The sequence below is a fragment of the Triticum aestivum genome, chromosome 2A, assembly GCF_018294505.1.
Source record: "Triticum aestivum cultivar Chinese Spring chromosome 2A, IWGSC CS RefSeq v2.1, whole genome shotgun sequence".
Lineage (NCBI taxonomy): Eukaryota > Viridiplantae > Streptophyta > Magnoliopsida > Poales > Poaceae > Triticum > Triticum aestivum.
Genome location: NC_057797.1, coordinates 66,086,780 through 66,092,779, shown reverse-complemented (window position 1 = coordinate 66,092,779; position 6,000 = coordinate 66,086,780).

The window sequence follows — 6,000 nt, the reverse complement described above, 5'->3', positions numbered from 1 at the left end:
AAAGTGTTTAGTAGCAAAGTAATATGATAGTGATGGTAACGGTAACAAAAGAGTAATGAAAGCAAAGTAATATTTTTGGTATTTTGTAGTGATTGTAACAATAGCAACGGGAAAGTAAATAAGCGTAAACCAGTGTATGTAAAGCTCGTAGGCATTGGATCGATGATGGATAATTATGCCGGATGCGGTTCATCATGTAACAGTCATAACATAGGGTGACACAGAACTAGCTCCAATTCGTCAATGTAATGTAGGCATGTATTCCGAATATAGTCATACGTGCTTATGGAAAAGAACTTGCATGACATCTTTTGTCCTACCCTCCCGTGGCAGCGGGGTCCTAATGGAAAGTAAGGGATATTAAGGCCTCCTTTTAATAGAGAACCGGAACAAAGCATTAGCACATAGTGAATACATGAACTCCTCAAACTACGGTCATCACCGGTAAGTATCCCGATTATTGTCACTTCGGGGTTAACGGATCATAACACATAATAGGTGACTATAGACTTGCAAGATAGGATCTAGAACTCTCATATATTGATGAAAACATAATAGGTTCAGATCTGAAATCATGGCACTCGGGCCCTAGTGACAAGCATTAAGCATAGCAGAGTCATAGCAACATCAATCTCAGAACATAGTGGATACTAGGGATCAAACCCTAACAAAATTAACTCGATTACATGGTGAATCTCATCCAACCCATCACCGTCCAGCAAGCCTATGATGGAATTACTCATGCACGGCGGTGAGCATCATGAAATTGATGATGGAGGATGGTTGATGATGACGACGGCGACGAATCCCCCTCTCCGAAGCCCCGAACGGACTCCAGATCAGCCCTCCTGAGAGGTTTTAGGGCTTGGCGGCGGCTCCGTATCGTAAAACGCGATGATTTCTTCTCCTTTTTTTTTCTCCCCGAAAGCAATTATATAGAGTTGGAGTTGGAGTCGGGGAGCTTCCAGGGGGCCCACGAGGTAGGGGGCGCGCCCTAGGGGGGCGCCCCCACCCTCGTGAGAAGGGTGTGGCCCCCCTGGTCTTCATCTTTGGCGAGGATTTTTTATTATTTATTGTAAGATATCCCGTGGAGTTTCAGGTCATTCCGAGAACTTTTGTTTTCTGCACATAAAACAACATCATGGCAATTCTGCTGAAAACAACGTCAGTCCGGGTTAGTTCCATTCAAATCATACAAGTTAGAGTCCAAAACAAGGGCAAAAGTGTTTGGAAAAGTAGATACGTTGGAGACGTATCATTGATCTGAAGTTCCATGATCATCATCATTAACTTCCTTACTAATTGGTGTAGGCGTCACAGGAACCGGTTTCTGTAATGAACTACTTTCCAATAAGGGAGCAGGTACAGTTACCTCTTCAAGTTCTACTTTCCTCCCACTCACTTCTTTCGAGAGAAACTCCTTCTCTAGAAAGGATCCATTCTTAGCAACGAATGTCTTGCCTTCGGATCTATGATAGAAGGTGTACCCAACAGTCTCCTTTGGGTATCCTATGAAGAAACATTTCTCTGATTTGGGTTCGAGCTTATCAGGTTGAAGCTTTTTCACATAAGCATCGCAACCCCAAACTTTAAGAAACGACAACTTTGGTTTCTTGCCAAACCACAGTTCATAAGGCGTCGCCTCAACGGTTTTCAATGGTGCCCTATTTAACGTGAATGCAACCGTCTCTAAAGCATAACCCCAAAACGATAGCGGTAAATCAGTAAGAGACATCATAGATCGCACCATATCTAGTAAAGTATGATTACGACGTTCGGACAGACCATTACGTTGTGGTGTTCCGGGTGGCGTGAGTTGCAAAACTATTCCGGATTGTTTCAAATGTAGACCAAACTCGTAACTCAAATATTCTCTTCCACGATCTGATCATAGAAACTTTATTTTCTTGTTACGATGATTTTCAACTTCACTCTGAAATTCTTTGAACTTTTCAAATGTTTCAGACTTATGTTTCATTAAGTAGATATACCCATATCTGCTCAAATCATCTATGAAGGTGAGAAAATAACGATATCCGCCACGAGCCTCAATATTCATCGGACCACATACATCTGTATGTATGATTTCCAACAAATATGTTGCTCCCTCCATAGTACCGGAGAACGGCGTTTTAGTCATCTTGCCCATGAGGCATGGTTCGCAAGTACCAAGTGATTCATAATCAAGTGATTCCAAAAGTCCATCAGTATGGAGTTTCTTCATGTGCTTTACACCAATATGACCCAAATGGCAGTGCCACAAATAAGTTGCACTATCATTATCAACTCTGCGTCTTTTGGCTTTAACATTATGAATATGTGTATCACTACTATCGAGATTCATCAAAAATAGACTACTCTTCAAGGGTGCATGACCATAAAAGATATTACTCATATAAATAGAACAACCATTATTCTCTGATTTAAATGAATAACCGTCTCGCATCAAACAAGATCCAGATATAATATTCATGCTCAACATTGGCACAAAATAACAATTATTTAGGTCTAATACTAATCCTGAAGGTAGATGTAGAGGTAGTGTGCCGACGGCGATCACATCGACTTTGGAACCGTTTCCCACGCACATCGTCACCTTGTCCTTGGCCAGTGTTCGCTTAATCTGTAGTCCCTGTTTCGAGTTGCAAATATTAGCAACAGAACCAGTATCAAATACCCAGGTGCTACTGCGAGCTCTAGTAAGGTACACATCAATAACATGTATATCACATATACCCTTGTTCACCTTGCCATCCTTCTTATCCGCCAAATACTTGGGGCAGTTCCGCTTCTAGTGACCAGTCTGCTTGTAGTAGAAGCACTCAGTCTCAGGCTTAGGTCCAGACTTGGGTTTCTTCTCTTGAGCAGCAACTTGCTTACTGTTCTTCTTGAAGTTCCCCTTCTTCCCTTTGCCCTTTTTCTTGAAACTGGTGGTCTTATTGACCATCAACACTTGATGCTCTTTCTTGATTTCTACCTCCGCAGCCTTTAGCATTGCGAAGAGCTCGGGAATCGTCTTATCCATCCCTTGCATGTTATAGTTCATCACGAAGCTCTTGTAGCTTGGTGGCAGTGATTGAAGAATTCTGTCAATGACGCTATCATCCGGAAGATTAACTCCCAGTTGAATCAAGTGATTGTTATACCCAGACATTTTGAGTATATGCTCACTGACAGAACTATTCTCCTCCATCTTGCAGCTGTAGAACTTATTGGAGACTTCATATCTCTCAATCTGGGCATTTGCTTGAAATATTAACTTCAACTCCTGGAACATCTCATATGCTCCATGACGTTCAAAACGTCGTTGAAGTCCCGGTTCTAAGATGTAAAGCATGGCACACTAAACTATTGAGTAGTCATCAGTTTTGCTTTACCAGACGTTCTTAACGTCGTCAGTTGCATCTGCAGCAGGCCTGGCACCCAGCGGTGCTTCCAGGACGCAATTCTTCTATGCAGCAATGAGGATAACCCTCAAGTTACGGACCCAGTCCGTGTAATTGCTACCATCATCTTTCAACTTTGTTTTCTGAAGGAACGCATTAAAATTCAACGGAACAACAACACGGGCCATCTATCTACAATCAACATAGACAAGCAAGATACTATCAGGTACTAAGTTCATGATAAATTTAAGTTCAATTAATAATATTACTTAAGAACTCCCACTTAGATAGACATCCCTCTAATCATCTAAGTGATCACGTGATCCAAATCAACTAAACCATAACCGATCATCACGTGAAATGGAGTAGTTTTCAATGGTGAACGTCACTATGTTGATCATATCTACTATATGATTCACGCTCGACCTTTCGGTCTCAGTGTTCCGAGGCCATATCTGCATATGCTAGGCTCGTCAAGTTTAACCTGAGTATTCTGCATGTGCAAAACTGCCTTGCACCCGTTGTAGATGGACGTAGAGCTTATCACACCCGATCATCACGTGGTGTCTGGGCACGACGAACTTTGGCAACGGTGCATACTCAGGGAGAACACTTTTATCTTGACATTTAGTGAGAGATCATCTTATAATGCTACCGTCAATCAAAGCAAGATAAGATGCGTAAAAGATAAACATCACATGCAATCAATATAAGTGATATGATATGGCCATCATCATCTTGTGCTTGTGATCTCCATCTCCGAAGCACCGTCATGATCACCGTCGTCACCGGTGTGACACCTTGATATACATCGTAGCATTATTGTCGTCTCGCCAATCTTATGCTTCTATGACTATCGCTACCGCTTAGTGATAAAGTAAAGCATTACAGGGCGATTGCATTGCATCCAATAAAGCGACAACCATATGGCTCCTGCCAGTTGCCGATAACTCGGTTATAAAACATGATCATCTCATACAATAAAATTTAGCATCATGTCTTGACCATGTCACATCACAACATGCCCTGCAAAAACAAGTTAGACGTCCTATACTTTGTTGTTGCAAGTTTTACGTGGCTGCTACAGGGCTTAGCAAGAACCGTTCTTACCTACGCATCAAAACCACAACGATAGTTTGTCAAGTTGATGTTGTTTTAACCTTCGCAAGGACCGGGAGTAGCCACACTCGGTTCAACTAAAGTTGGAGAAACTGACACCCGCCAGCCACCTGTGTGCAAAGCACGTCGGTAGAACCAGTCTCGCGTAAGCGTATGCGTAATGTCGGTCCGGGCCGCTTCATCCAACAATACTGCCGAACCAAAGTATGACATGCTGGTAAGCAGTATGACTTATATCGCCCACAACTCACTTGTGTTCTACTCGTGCATATGACATCTATGCATAAAACCAGGCCCGGATGCCACTGTTGGGGAACGTAGTAATTTCAAAAAAATTCCTATGCACACGCAAGATCACGATGATGCATAGCAACGAGAGGGGAGAGTGTTGTCCACGTACCCTCGTAGACCTAAAGCAGAAGCGTTAGCACAACGCGGTTGATGTAGTCGTACGTCTTCACGATCCGACTAATCAAGTACCGAACGTACGGCACCTCCGAGTTCAGCACATGTTCAGCCCGATGAAGTCCCTCGAACTCCGATCCAGCTGAGTGTTGAGGGAGAGTTTCGTCAGCACGACGGCATGGTGATGATGATGATGTTCTACCGACGCAGGGCTTCGCCTAAGCACCGCTACAGTATTATCGAGGTGGACTATGGTGGAGGGGGCACCGCACATGGCTAAAAGATCAAATGATCAATTGTTGTGTCTCTAGGGTGCCCCCATGCCCCCGTATATAAAGGAGCAAGGGGGGAGGTGCGGTCGGCCAGGAGGAGTTACTCCCTCCCTTTTCCTTGTTGGATTAGGAGTGGAGGGGGAAAGAGGAGGGAGAGAGGAAGGAAAAGGGGGGGCGCCGCCCCCCTCTCCTTGTCCTATTCGGACTAGGGGGAGGGGCACGGCCCTACCCTGGCCGCCTCTCCTCTTCTCCACAAAGGCCCACTATGGCCCAATAAGCCCCTGGGGGGTTCCGGTAACCCCTCGGTACTCCGGTAAAATCCTGATTTCACCCGGAACACTTCCGATATCCAAATATAGGTTTCCAATATATCAATCTTCATGTCTCGACCATTTAGAGACTCCTCGTCATGTCCGTGATCACATTCGGGACTCTGAACAACCTTCTGTACATCAAAACTCATAAACTCATAATATAACTGTTATCGAAACTTTAAGCGTGCGGACCCTACGGGTTCGAGAACTATGTAGACATGACCGAGACACGTCTCCGATCAATAACCAATAGCGGAACCTGGATGCTCATATTGGCTCCCACATATTCTACAAAGATCTTTATTGGTCAGACCGCATAACAACATACGTTGTTCCCTTTGTCATCGGTATGTTACTTGCCCAAGATTCGATCATCGGTATCTCAATACCTAGTTAAATCTCATTACCGGCAAGTCTCTTTACTCGTTCTGTAATACATCATCCCGCAACTAACTCATTAGTTGCAATGCTTGCAAGGCTTAACTGATGTGCATTACCGAGAGG